Source organism: Myxine glutinosa, chromosome 3, assembly GCF_964187855.1.
Source record: "Myxine glutinosa chromosome 3, kmMyxGlut1.1, whole genome shotgun sequence".
Taxonomy (NCBI): Eukaryota; Metazoa; Chordata; class Myxini; order Myxiniformes; family Myxinidae; genus Myxine; species Myxine glutinosa.
Genome location: NC_136263.1, coordinates 63,459,463 through 63,473,814, shown reverse-complemented (window position 1 = coordinate 63,473,814; position 14,352 = coordinate 63,459,463).

The following is a 14,352-nucleotide window of genomic DNA, read 5'->3' as shown; positions in this document are numbered from 1 at the left end:
TAGTTATTCTTAGTCTATGTCAGTTAAGGACTCGTCTCCATTAATCTTGACTCTTCGTTGCACCAGAATGTGATTATATGGCACCAGTAGTGAGTTTAGGACCTCCCCATACCTCCCCGCATCTCTTCCCCATGAAGAAGCGCCAACTACCACAACTACAACAAAAGAGGGTGGCGGCGCGGTGACGGCGCGGGGAGTGTGCGTCCTCACTCCGGCTCGGTTAGCCGCCATTAGCCATGTGCGCCGACGGGGTTACCACGAAGGGGCTGGCCGTCAGTTCCTCGTCAGGGGCGGAGCCTGGTAACCCCCCTCCCGCACCCAATGAGAAGCCACGGGCCGATGCCATATGGGGCGGAGCTAACGAGCGAGGGCGTGACTTCCCGCGGGATATACGCGACGTCTCACCGGAAGTGAGAGTGAGATGCGCCCCCCCAGCTTGAGACGACAAGACGCCACCAGCCACCTCGAGCGCGGTGACTGTGAGACCTCCCGCAGCCACATCTCTGGACCGAACCGAGTCGATTCTGCCCCGAGCCCAGGTGCACCTGGAGCGATCGACCAACCCGCCTATCCTTGCCATCACCACCCCGTGTGAGTCCGTCTTGTCCTGTTTATCTGTCGTCTGTCGGGGCTATTAATATAAGAGTGTGTTTAAGTGCCCACCTTTCTATGTTATACCTCTGACCCCTGTAATCTGACCTTCCGCAATAATAGAACCTCCTCCGGAGGCCTTTGAGAACCGTAACCCTTGGTGTCGTATCCTTATTGTAATCCCAGCCGTTGTGTCCTTTTCCTTAATTGATCTAGCAGAGCGCGATTAGTCAACGTCCGGGTACAATCGGGTAACCTGTTGCAGACGTGGTCATACCAAACCGCTCGGTAAATCAACATCCAAGACCGCGTCTGTAACAATATGTAACACTCCCCCCCTTCAAGAAAGAAAGTTTGAACCCAGCGAAAACTTTCTTTGCCGGCCAACTTGGATAAACAAACCAGATAACTCACCCCCCGCCCCCCCCCCCCCAACTCATCAGTTCCCCCTGGGCACAGTCATCACTTAAAAATAAAGCAACAAAATTTCACACAATCCCCTAGATTAATTCCCTCTGGACCAAGCGTCAACCACTTCTAGTTTCTCTTGAATGACGGTTAAGGGGTGGTGACCAGAACCCCCAAATTTAAACCTCTCTATAGCACTTTTTCGGGAGGCCCAGCGGAGTATTCCCTACATGGACGCCTTAAGGAATGTGGAGTTCACGGTTAGTCCGGGGAGGAAAGTTCATTACATGGACACCTTTAAGAACGGGGAGTTCACGGTTAGTCCGTGCAGGAAAGTTCACTACCTGGACGCCTTTAAGAACGTGGCGTTCACGGTTAGTCCGTGTAGGAGCCCCGGCTCGGCGGCTCCCCTGTATATAGTGCTTCAACTTCTCCAGACTCCTAACAGTTACGGTGGGACCCCTTGTCCCAGCCGTTACCTGACTGGCAGTCTCCTTCTCGGCCAGTGCTCTGACATTCATTCTTTCGGGAGGTGCCGTAACTCTGGAAGCCTCCATAGTAATATCGGCTGCTGCCAACCCCAAAACTACTGCCAAGTTGTCCTCTTCTGTAGACCTCTCGACGCCTACGAAATGCCTTCCCTACTGTTATGGTCCGACCCTCCAAATCCTTACCATTCCAATTCTTCTCTGCCTCCCTGGCGTCTCTTGTGCTTGCAAATGTGACAAAGCCGAACCCTCTTGACCGTTGCGTTTCCCTGTCTTTTACCACCCGCACTTCCACCAGCGGCCCATATCTGTTGAAGACAGAGGTCAGAACTTCTTCCTCTGTGTTGAAGTTCAGTCCCCCTACAAATAACTTGGAACTTTTGTCGCCATCCCGAGCTGGTGGGGTGTTATTTTCCCTGCTGTGCTCTTTACCAACCCTCGGGTTACCATAAATTTGCCCCCCGGCCAAATCATTCCCGATAATCACAGATACTCCCTCTACAGGAAGCGTGGCTTGTAAACCGACGGTGACCGGTCCTGACACCTAATCGGATTCCAAATGGATGACATGAAGTGGGGCACTAACACAGCCACCGATCCCTTGTAACCGAACACTATCACCAGTTGCGGTACTCTTTGACAATGGCAAAATGCCTTCAAGCATTAAGGATTGATGGGCTCCTGTGTCCCTCAAAACCCTAACCGGTCTTGGGTTAGTCAAGTCTCCCTTGAGTGAGACCAACCCCTCATAAATAAATGGTTGGTAACTCTTCTGTGGGCGATTTCTTACGTTTGCCATCGCATTCGGAGTTGTACTAGTCGGACTCCGCTCTGGGTTGTCCCTTTTCATGAGGTAACAACTGGACATCAAGTGTCCAGGTTTTTTGCAAAAGGCGCAAGTAGGCCCGGAGGAAAAACTCGTGGTCTGCCTCGGGCCCCCCGGGAAATAAGTTTGTCTTGGGCCCGTAGCCCCCTGATTTCGAACAGTTCGGGTATCAGCGTTGTCCCCATATTCATCTCGAGGCCGCCGCCATGTATTGTCGTTCTCCGCACCTGCTGTTCCACACCTCCCCTGCGGCGATCTAGGCGAGGAGTTAGGTTCGTGGACCCCTATCCGGTGTGTTAAGGCATAAACATCTGCCATGGTGGCTGCGTCCCACAACTTCGGTACTTTCTTTTCCTGCAGGTACACTTTGATGTCCTCGTGGACACACTGTTGAAATTCCTCCACCAGGATCAAGTCACGCAATGTTTCGAAGTCTTTCCCGACTCCTTTTGACTCACACCACTGATCAAACATGTTTTCTTTCACTCTGGCAAACTCCACATGGGTCTCACTCTCCCTCTTCCTGGCATTCCTGAATTTTTGCCGGTAAGCTTCCGGAACCAATTCATAGGCTTTGAGGATGTGCTTCTTCAATACCTCATAATCTGCACATTGGTCCATTGGTAGCGCCGAATAAATCTCTTGAGCTTTTCCCACCAGCACACTTTGCACTAGTATGGTCCAGGCCTCCTCCGGCCAGTTTAACTGTCGAGCCACTTTCTCAAAGTGTGGAAAAAATTTAGCGACTTCCCTTTCACTGAAGGGTGGAACCAGCCTCACATGTCTGCCCACATCCCAGGTGTTCTGGCTAGGTGTCGACCCCGTCAGCAAGGGTGGTACCTCTCCCCGTTCTCTCATTAACTCCAGCTCCTTGAATTTAATTTCTTGCTGAAGCTCCATGTCACGTTCCTTTAATTCCCTTTCCGCTTTTCTCTCCTCTGCTTCGAGGTCCCTTGCAGCTCTCCTCTCCTCTACTTTTCTCCCTTCTAACCTTTCCTGGAGTTCTCGTTCCACTCTCCTTTCCTCTGCTTGTTTCTCTTCTCTCCTCTCTTCTGCTTTCCTTTCTTCTTCTGCTCTTTCCTTTTCTGCTTTCCTTTCTTCTTCTGCTCTTTCCTTTTCTGCTTTCCTTTCTTCTTCTGCTAACCTTTCCTGGAGTTCTCGTTCCACTCTCCTTTCCTCTGCTTGTTTCTCTTCTCTCCTCTCTTCTGCTTTCCTTTCTTCTTCTGCTCTTTCCTTTTCTGCTTTCCTTTCTTCTTCTGCTCTTTCCTTTTCTGCTTTCCTTTCTTCTTCTTTTAACCTTTCCTGGAGTTCTCGTTCCACTCTCCTTTCCTCTGCTTGTTTCTCTTCTCTCCTCTCTTCTGCTTTCCTTTCTTCTTCTTTAATCCGTTCCTGGCTCCGTAATTGCAACTCCAGTTTCCGGAGCTCAACGTCTTCTGGTTCTTCGGGTAGCCACTGCCAGGCTAACTCGTCCCATGTTCCTAATCCCACCATAGACTGTATCACCGTGGTCTGCAACTCTGCCTTCCTCAAATTATTTCGGACCTCCAAGTTAAAATGTTTGGCCAATTTCAAGAGGTCCGCTTTTAGTAACGCTCGGAACTGTGCCTCACTAGGTGTTACCGCAAAGTTCTGTGCCACAAACGCCATGGTGACTATCGTTAACACCTGTTAACCTTCACCCAAGACTTTACCACAATTTCTCAAAAATTTACTAATTAATAATTAATTAATAAATTTTAATTAATAAAAACTATTATTTTATTATGTTATACAATTTTAAATGCCGGACGTAGACCCAATTGCGAATCCGCAAATCGTAATTTGGACGAGCCACCAATTCTGTTACGTGGTCCTCCCGGTGACTACCTGGTCTCGGTGACCCCCGGACCGTGAAAGGAACTCCGCCAGAAAGATCTATTATTTATGCGCGTTCGTAACGCAATCAATAGGAATTCCAATCAATAAGAAACCCCACACCAAGGATCCGGAATAATCAAGGATATATTCCCCGAGCAATCAACAACCATCAACAATCAGCAATCAATCTTACAAAGATGTAAACTCATCTACAGTAACTCTAAGATGGCCATCTTATACATTCCTCACGTGAGCCCCACTCCCGACTCCCTCCATGGTCAATGTCTCTCTCAATGTCTCCGTACTCCTGTAGTTCGATCTCCGCACGTGGGCGGTTGAACGGACCCTTCCTGACGTGCTTCCACCGGGCACGTCCCGTACCGGGAACAACGGCTGCAGCGCACACCTCCTGGCCAAGCAAAGCGGGTAAAGCAAAGCGGGCAAAGCAACACGCGGCTTGCCCAGCGCGCGAGGCCCAAGGTGCGACCCGTACGCGGCCTTGTAGACGGGGAGGCGAACTGTGCCGGACGCTTGGTTCTGTGCACGAACCCACAGTGACTTGACGTGTCAAAGGGTAGTTACACGTCCCGGTAACTCCTCTCGCCAGACGGGCTTTTAAACGCCGATTCTCTTACGTTGCTCAATAGCGATACCGCTCGCGTCCGAGCTCGGCGAGGAAGAAGAAGAATCGTCGCTTCTCCAGGACCTCGTGTCTTTTCTTCTTCCGTTTCCGGTCTCCTTTTTCCCAGAATGGCTCCTGACCCTTTAATCACAACAACCTTTAATCGACTACACATTGATAAGCAAAGACCTGAATAGTAATTCACATACATTCACATAAATATGTAACACATGGACGTTTGGAAATGGACTTCGGTGGGCCGGACACGCTTGCTGTGTGCGCCCTCGCTCAGATGGACGTGGAGCCTCTCTCGCTGTTCCCCAACCTGACCACTGATTGTACCCCTGTCGCCGTAAAATCGTGCCGCTACTCTCGCGCAGACGCGCAATTCATTGCGGAAGAAACGGCCCAGCTCTTAAAGGACGGTATTATAGAACCCAGTCGGTCGCCGTGGCGGGCCCAAGTCTTAGTAGTGCGAAGTGAGGCCCATCGCCGGCGCATGGTAATCGACTACTCACAGACGATTAATCGTTTTACACAGCTGGATGCCTACCCCTTACCGGGGATGGATGCACTGGTGCGCCAGGTGGCCCAGTACTCCGTTTACAGCACTCTCGATCTGCGTAGTGCGTATCATCAGGTCCCCATCTCTAGGGTTGATCGCGTCTATACAGCCTTTGAATCGGGTCAACAATTGTACCAGTTCACTCGACTCCCCTTTGGGGTAACTAACGGGGTCACTTGTTTTCAGAGGGCTATGGATGACCTCGTTACGAAGGAGAACTTGACCGATGTCTTTGTCTATCTGGACAATCTTACGGTTTGTGGGTATGACCAGGGGCATCACGACGCTAATCTGAAACGCTTCCTCGAGGTCGCACAGAAATATCGCCTAACCATGAATGAGGCTAAGTGTCGTTACTCTCTACGCACGGTAGATCTTCTGGGGTACACCGTGACCCATGGCTCTGTCTCTCCGGATAAGGAGCGTCTGCGACCTTTGCTCGATATGGCTCCGCCTAGCGATCGGGCTTCGCTGAAACGCGCTCTTGGGCTGTTCGCCCACTATTCGAAGTGGGTGCAAAATTTCTCCGTGAAGCTCCGCCCCCTCATGGCCTGCGACACATTCCCCATGGGCCCGGCCGCCTTGGCGGCCTTCGAGGGTCTTAAAGCCGACATCGCTGGCGCCGCTGTAGCGACAATTGACGAGAGTGCATCTTTCGTCTTGGAAAGTGATGCCTCGGATCATGCGATAGCGGCGACTCTCTCCCAAGGGGGATGCCCTGTGGCTTTCTTTTCGCGGACTCTCACCTCCGCTGAGCGGAGGCATTCGTCTGTTGAAAAGGAAGCATACGCGATCGTCGAATCGATTCGGCGATGGCGGCCGTACCTGCTCGGGCGGTGTTTCCAAATCGTCACGGACCAACAAAGCGTTGCATTCATGTACGACACCTTACATGCTCAACGCATTAAGAATGAGAAAATCACTCGCTGGCGTATCGAACTCGCCGACTTCTGCTGCACCATCAAATACCGCCCGGGGAAGGATAACCTGGTCACCGACGCCTTATCGAGGCCGGCCACTTGCGCAGGGGTTGTCACTTTGGAGGGGCTGCGCGCTTTGCACGGCACTATGTGTCATCCCGGGGCAACGCGTTTCGCGCATTTTGTGCGCGAGGGGAATCTGCCGTACTCGATTGAGGACATCCGCCGGATCTGCCGTGATTGCACTATCTGCGCAGAGCTCAAACCGCGTTTTTACAACCCTCCTATGGGGACGCTGGTTAGGGCTACTAGACCGTGGGAGCGTTTGGCGATGGACTTCAAGGGGCCGCTGCCGGTGTCGAGTAACTCTCGTTAACTGCTCACTATCGTTGATGAGTATTCGCGATTCCCCTTTGCTTATACGTGCGGGGATATGTCGGCTGCCACGGTCATACGGTGCCTACAGAATCCGTTTTCTATGTTTGGGTATCCGGCCTACGTGCATACCGATCGGGGTGCGGTGTTCCTGTCTCAGGAGGTGAGGGGCTACTTGCTCCAGAATAATGTTGCTTCGAGCTACACCACCCCGTACCGGCCCCAGGCGAATGGGCAGATCGAACGCTTTAATGGGATTATATGGAGGGCCGTCATGCTAAGCCTCAGGACCCTCGGCCGGGGCCTCGATAAATGGGCGTGGTCGCTACCTGCGGCTCTAAACTCGATCCGGGCTCTCCTATGTACCGCCACTAACCAGACTCCTCATGAAAGACTGTTCCACCACCCTAGAAGCTCAGGTAGTATCCAATCTTTACCCAGCTGGCTCGCTGAGCCGGGGCCGGCCTATCTCAAACGAGCGGTTCGCGCTAGCAAGTACGACCCCCTTGTTGATAGGGTGCGGGTACTCCAGGCTAATCCCGAGCATGCTCGTGTGCTAATGGCAGACGGACGCGAGTCTACTGTCTCAGTACGCCATCTCGCCCCTTGTGGGGTCGACGACAGGGATATCGACGAACCAATCTACGAGTCTATGGACGCTACCGAAACTTCCTCTATGGAACTACTGCCGTCACTTCCGTCGTCGCCTACTCCCTTGCCTGATGGCTCTGGGGTGCCCCCTCCGACACCCACCTCCGGCAGCTATTCCGACGCGGGGGACTCCGGGCTTGGGGACGCCGTGCCCGGTAGTCTCCGAACCCGAACTGGCAGGGTAGTTCGCCGCCCCGACCGCTATGGGTGGACCGACTGACGTGGATTGACGTACCCCATTCGATTATTGCTGACGCTTGCTTGCGACCTGCCTAGCGGCAGTATAGTTTTAACGGCGGGGAGAATGTAGTGAAATTATACTGAAGGTGAACCCGGGAGTGCTCGCTTATCCCACTAAAGGGGCGTCTATAAGACCCGGGGCAACCGCGGCGCAAGGACACTCCAGCGACACTTACTGTGACATATAGTCCTGTAGTTTGAATGGTATGTACGCCCCTATATGCTGCACTTGTTTTGCTTTGCCTATTGATATCGGACATTGCCCACATAATACTCCGATTCTGATGTCTATTGCACGAATGTATCTTACAGGATGTTACCACAGATCTAAATGATATTAAACCTACCCAAGGGACAAGTCGTGTCTGTGGTTGATTTTCACGACAATAAGTATTGTGACACTGCATAGGCATGTTGTCCTTCACATGTGCTGAAAACATGCATACGCTTCTTTTCTACACACTTCATCCATACATAAAAGGAGCTGTGCATGTGTCCATGCATGCGAATTACACCTATTGGTTGGACTGTTCACCTGGAAATACCCGTTTGGTTTCATGAGCGGGAGGAAGGTGAGAGTAAAGGTGGGACGCTTTGGAAGGGGGAGGTTGAGGCTTTGGGGTTGAGGGATGGGAGAGCAAAGATGGGACAGAGTTGGGAGGTGGAGACTGAGGCTTTTTTGTTGAAGAGTTGGTGTGTGTGTGTGTGTGTGTGTGTGTGTGTGTGTGTGTGTGTGTGTGTGTGTGTGTGTGTGTGTGTGTGTGTGTGTGTGTGTGTGTGTTGACTATATGGGGGTGATACAATCACCCTATGGGTAAAATGCTAGTGCAGTTGAAATGTAGGCGAGTATTCATGAACTTCGTTCACAGTTTGTGCTTCAGATTGTGGCATGTAGGTAACTGAGGTCTCTGGTTACCTCCGCCACCAAAGGTGGATGGAGGTTATGTTTTCACCCTGTCTGTTTGTCTGTCTGTTTGTCTGTGAACAAAATATCTGAAAAAGTTGTGAACGGATTCGGACGAAATTTGGCAGAGATGTAGCGGATGTGACAAGGACGAAATGATTAGATTTTGGTGAAGACCCGGATTCGGATCCGGCTAGTAGAATTTTTTAAGTGATTCTTCACCATTGGGAGATCGGGCCAACCAGGTGGAGATATATGCTCTCCACTGAGTGCCGTTCTAGTTTGATGTTCTGTTTTTCCACAAGTTGCTTTTTACGTCTCCGCTGACGAAATCGCCAGAAGTATTATGTTTTCGGTTTGTCTGTCCGGCCGTCCGTGCATCCGCGATAGGTTTTCGTTGCCACAGTAACTTAAGAACGGCAGAAGAGATCTAAGTCAAACCTGGTACAAGTATGTGTACCGTGAAATGGGGTGAATAGGGACAGCAAGGTGAATAGGGACAGCAAGGTGAATAGGAACAGCAAGGTGAATAGGGACAGCAAGGTGAATAGGGACAGCAAGGTGAATAGGGACAGCAAGGTGAATAGGGACAGTAAGGTGAATAGGGACAGTAAGGTGAATAGGGACAGCAAGGTGAATAGGGACACAAACTGAAAAAATGTTCGGAAACTTTTTTCGCTGAAATAAATTGATAACCTTACTGATTTGTTGATATTTGGGTTGAAAGTGTTCTCTTGTTTTTTAAAAAAGCAACTTATAGTCCCTATTAACCCCATATATGGGTTAAATAGGAATAAATAGGATTTTTATGGCTGTCCCGATTCACCCCGTTTTACGGGTGAATAGGGACAGTCACTAATACAAAAAAATAATAATCAAGAAACAATCCTGAGTTTCCAACTTATTGCTAAATTGATAGCTCAGATGGATGCACATAATATGCACCCATAATATAAACCACGGTGCCAATGAAAAAAATATGGGATAAAAAGTTTCTCCAAACTGTCCCTATTTCTTGATTCTTATTTTTTTGTATTAGTGACTGTCCCTATTCACCCTTAAAACGGGGTGTATAGGGACAGCCATAAAAATCCTATTTATTCCTATTTAACCCATATATGGGGTTAATAGGGACTATAAGTTGCTTTTTTTAAAAACAAGAGAACACTTTCAACCCAAATATCAACAAATCAGTATGGTTATTAATTTTCAGCGAAATAAGTTTCCGAACTTTTTTTCACCTTGCTGTCCCTATTCACCTTGCTGTCCCTATTCACCTTGCTGTCCTTATTCACCCCATTTCACGGTAACTGTAATGATAATGTGAATGCATTATGAGGTGAAGAGGTCAAAGGTCAGAGGGCCCATTAAGTAGAAATGCTGTTACCGCACTAACTTGTGAACCAATGATGGTATTTTGACCAAACTTGGTGTAAGCATACATTATGATGAACTTATTTGATTTCGGCATCAACAGGTCGAAGGTCAGAGGTCATATCAGGTAAAAATGTGATACTCAAGAATAGCTGAACGGATTTAAATAAATCTTGGTACAAGTATGTAGATTAACTGATTCGATTTTTTGGGTCAAGAGGTCAAAGGTCAGAGGTTATTCTAGGTAAAATCCTGTTATCGCAATGACTTGTTAACCAGTGATGGGGTTTTGACCAACCTCGATATAAGTTAATATTGAAGGAACTGCGCTCCAACGCGAGTTGAAAGAATTGACGCGACCAAAGACGGAATTCGTCCGAGTTGCTTTATTGAAACAAAACAGCTCAGGTATTCTGACAAGCCCGTTTATCGGGCAGCAATATATATACACATTTATGTCGGGAAGTTTGCCCGGCAAAAGCTATACCGGGCATGCCCGGGTGTCAAGGGCGAACCTTGGAAAGGCGAGTCTGGACCTGCCCGGGCGTGTTTGGCTGCGGCCTGGCAAGTCGAGGCTGGGCGTGCCCGAGCGCTCTGGGCGAGCCCTGGAAAGGCGATAGCGGGCATGCCCGGACGCTCTGGGCGAGCCCTGGAAAGGCGATAGCGGGCATGCCCGGACGCTCTGGGCGAGCCCTGAAAAGGCGATAGCGGGCATGCCCGGACGCTCTGGGCGAGCCCTGGAAAGGCGAGATCGGGCATGCCCGGGAAAGACGAGACCGGGCGTGCCCGCGAGGTTCGGGCGTGCCCGGGAACAGTGAGTCCGGGCATGCCCGGGAGAGGCGCGTCTGGCCGTGTTCTGGCCGGTGCAAGGCGATTGTGTGCATCCAGCGGTAACCGCTACACACGCCCCTCCAGAATCGACCTGCACCGGCAGGGTCAATTTAAGGGGGGTCCGGATGACCCGGCCGAAGCGACCCCTGGAGGGTCATGGGGAGGGGTCCGACGTGGTGGTGGGTGGTTGAGCGGGGGGAACTGTGGATGGGGGGCGGCCTCGCCGCGGAGGAAGGGCCAACCGTGGTGGTCGGTCGACGTCCATGTGCGCCGGTTTGAGGCGGTCCACAGAAATCCGGTCCGGCCGGCCGCCGAAGTCGACGATGAAAGACTTGTCGCCCCGTCGCAGGACCCGGAAGGGCCCGTCGTACGGCGGCCGGAGTGGCCCCCGGTGCGCGTCATGACGCACAAAGACGTACTCCGCTGTGCGAAGCGCCGGGGGGACGTAGGACTGGGGGCCACCGTGGCGGGACGTCGGCACGGGGGCAAATCGTCGGGCGGCCTCCTGGAGGTCCGAGCGCTGGCGAGCGGCGGACCAGGGACTGGTAGCATCGGGCACGAATTCGCCCGGGACGCGGAGCGGCTGGCCGTAGATGAGCTCGGCGGCGGACGCCTGGAGGTCTTCCTTGGGGGCCGTGCGAAGGCCCAAAAGGACCCACGGCAGCCGGTCGGCCCAACCGTCGTCCTGAAGGCCGGCCATGAGTGCGGCCTTCATGGAGCGGTGAAACCGCTCGCACAACCCGTTGGCTTGGGGGTGGTAGGCCGTGGTGCGGTGCAGCGTGACCCCCAACGAAAGGGCGACCGCGCCCCAAAGCTCAGACGTGAACTGTGGGCCGCGGTCGGACGAGATGTCCGCTGGTGCGCCGAAGCGCGCGACCCAGGTGGCGATGAACGCCTGCGCCACGTCGGCGGTGGTGGTGGAGGTGAGGGGCACGGCCTCCGGCCACCTGGTGGTCCTGTCCACCATGGTGAGCAGGTGGGTGAACCCCCGCGATGGGGCAGGGGACCCACCAGGTCCACGTGGACGTGGTCGAAACGCCGTGTGAAAGGTGCTAGCGGGGCCTGGGTGTGGCGGTGGACCTTGGCCCGCTGGCAGGCCGTGCAGGCGTTGGCCCAGCCGCGGACGTTCCGTCGAAGGCCGTGCCAGACGAAACGCGCCGACACCAGCTTCTGAGAAGCTTTCCGGCCCGGGTGAGAAAGGCCGTGGATGGAGGCGAAGATGCCGCGCTGCCAGGAAACGGGCACGATGGGGCGAGGCTGGCCCTGGGAGACGTCGCAGAGCAGGACGGTGCCCGCGAAGGGGATGTCGGCCAGGCGGAGGCCCGTGTCCGCCGCCCGGAGGGCCTGCACCGAGGTGTCGGTGGTCTGGTCGGCTGCCATGAGCGCGAAGTCCACACCGAGGTGGACCGCGTTCGCGCTGGCCCGAGAAAGACAGTCAGCCACGGCGTTGTCTTTGCCGGCGACGTGCCGGATGTCCGTGGTGAATTCCGACATGGCGGAGAGGTGGCGCTGCTGGCGGGCCGACCACGGCTCCGTGACTTTGGCCATTGCGTAGACCAACGGCTTGTGGTCGATGAAAGCCGTTAACGGGTGGCCCTCCAGGAGGTGTCGGAAATGGCAAACGGCCAGGAATAGACCGAGCAGCTCACGGTCGAACGTGCTGTATTTTAACTCGTTCGGCCGGAGTTGCCGGCTGAAAAAAGCGAGTGGCTGCCAAACCCCGTCCACCCATTGTTCATGGACGGCGCCCACCGCGTAGTTGGAGGCGTCCGTAGTGAGGGCGATGGGCGCGTTGAGCACCGGGTGAGCCAGCAGCGTTGCGTCGGCGATGGCCCGTTTTGCGCTCGTGAAGGCTGCGTCCATGGCCGCGGACCAAACGATGTCATGCTTGGCCGGCTTGCCCCGGAGGGCCTCGTAAAGGGGCCGCATGAGCTGAGCAGCGCGGGGCACGAATCGGTGATAAAAATTCACCATGCCGAGGAACTCTTGTAGGGCCTTGATGGAACGGGGACGCGGGAACGTGGTGATGGCCTCGACCTTGGTCGGCAGCGGCACGGCCCCGGTCTTGGTGATGCGGTGGCCCAAAAAGTCAACGGTCGTCGTGCCGAAGTGGCATTTGGCCGGGTTGACAATTAAGCCGTGCTCGCTGAGGCGACCGAACAGTGTTCGGAGGTGGAGGAGGTGCTCGGCGCGGGACGTGCTGGCGACGAGGATGTCGTCCAGATAGACGAAAAGAAATGGCAGGTCGCGCAGCACACCGTCCATTAAGCGCTGGAACGCCTGGGCCGCGTTCTTGAGGCCAAACGGCATCCTCAAAAATTCGAACAGGCCGAACGGCGTGATGACGGCCGTCTTCGGGACGTCGGCCGCCCGGACAGGTACCTGGTGGTATCCCCGTATCAGGTCAATTTTGGAAAATATGACTCGTCCCGCCAAACGGGCGGAAAAGTCCTGGATGTGCGGGATCGGGTACCTGTCGGGGGTGGTAGCGTCGTTGAGGCGGCGGTAGTTGCCACACGGGCGCCATCCGCCCCCCGGCTTTGGCACGATGTGCAGTGGTGAGGCCCACGCGCTATTGGAGCGCCGCACGATGCCAAGGTGCTCCAACGTGTCGAACTCGGCCTTTGCCACGGCGAGCTTGGCCGGGTCGAGGCAGCGGGCCCTGGCGTAGTCCGGCGGGCCCGTAGTGGGTATGTGGTGCTCGATCCCATGCCGCACTGCGACGGCCGAAAACGTCGGCCGCGTGAGGGCCGGGAATTCCGCGAGCAGGCGAGCGAACTCGTTCGCCGTCGGGAGGGCGCACGCCAGTTCGGTCGGCGCGGAGCTGCTCATCGTGCACACCAGGGAGCTGAAGGTCTCGGCATTGACAAGGCGACGTCGTTTGACGTCGACCAGCAGCCCATGCGCGCAGAGGAAGTCGGCGCCCAGCAAAGCCATGGGGACGCAGGCGGTCACAAAGGTCCACTGAAAGCGCTGGCTGCCGAAGCAGAGGGTGATGTCGCGCGGGCCGAAAGTGCGTATGGCCAAGCCATTAGCAGCGACCAAAGAGGGGCCGCAAACGGCGTCCCGCCTGTCCTGCTCGGAGGCGGGTATGACGCTCAGTTGGGCGCCGGTGTCACAAAGGAAACGCCGCCCGGACGCTTTGTCCCGAATAAAAAGCAAGTTGCCTGAGTGGCCGGCGCTCATGGCTGGGAATGAACGCCGGCCCGGCCGTTTCCCGACTTGCCGAAAGTGCACGGGGGTCGGCACGTCCGTGCCTTGTGTCCGAACCTGGCGTGGTAATAACACCACGCCTGGTCAGGTGGAGGCCCCGGCCGTCGTGTCGGAAGCGGTCGGCGCGGCGTGGCGGCCGCCAGTTGCACTGGCAGTTCGGCCTCCAACCGCGCAGGGCGCTCGGGCGTCGCCTCGGATGGCGGCAGGCTCCAGGTAGCCGCGCCGATGTGTTGGCCCGCCGAGGAGATCTTATCGGCTTCCCTGGCGAGGGCGCGGGGATCGGTGATCAACGTGCCAGCCAGGGCGAGGCGTACCGGGTGAGGCAGCTGGCGAAGGAACAGCTCGCGGAACAGAAAATCCGGAGAGTGCTCACCGAGCAACGAGAGCATATAGTCCATGCGCTCGGACAGGCGCGTGTCGCCGAGCTCGGGCAGGTCAAGCAGGCGCCGTGTGCGTACCGCCGGTGAGAGGGCGAAAGCGTCGAGGA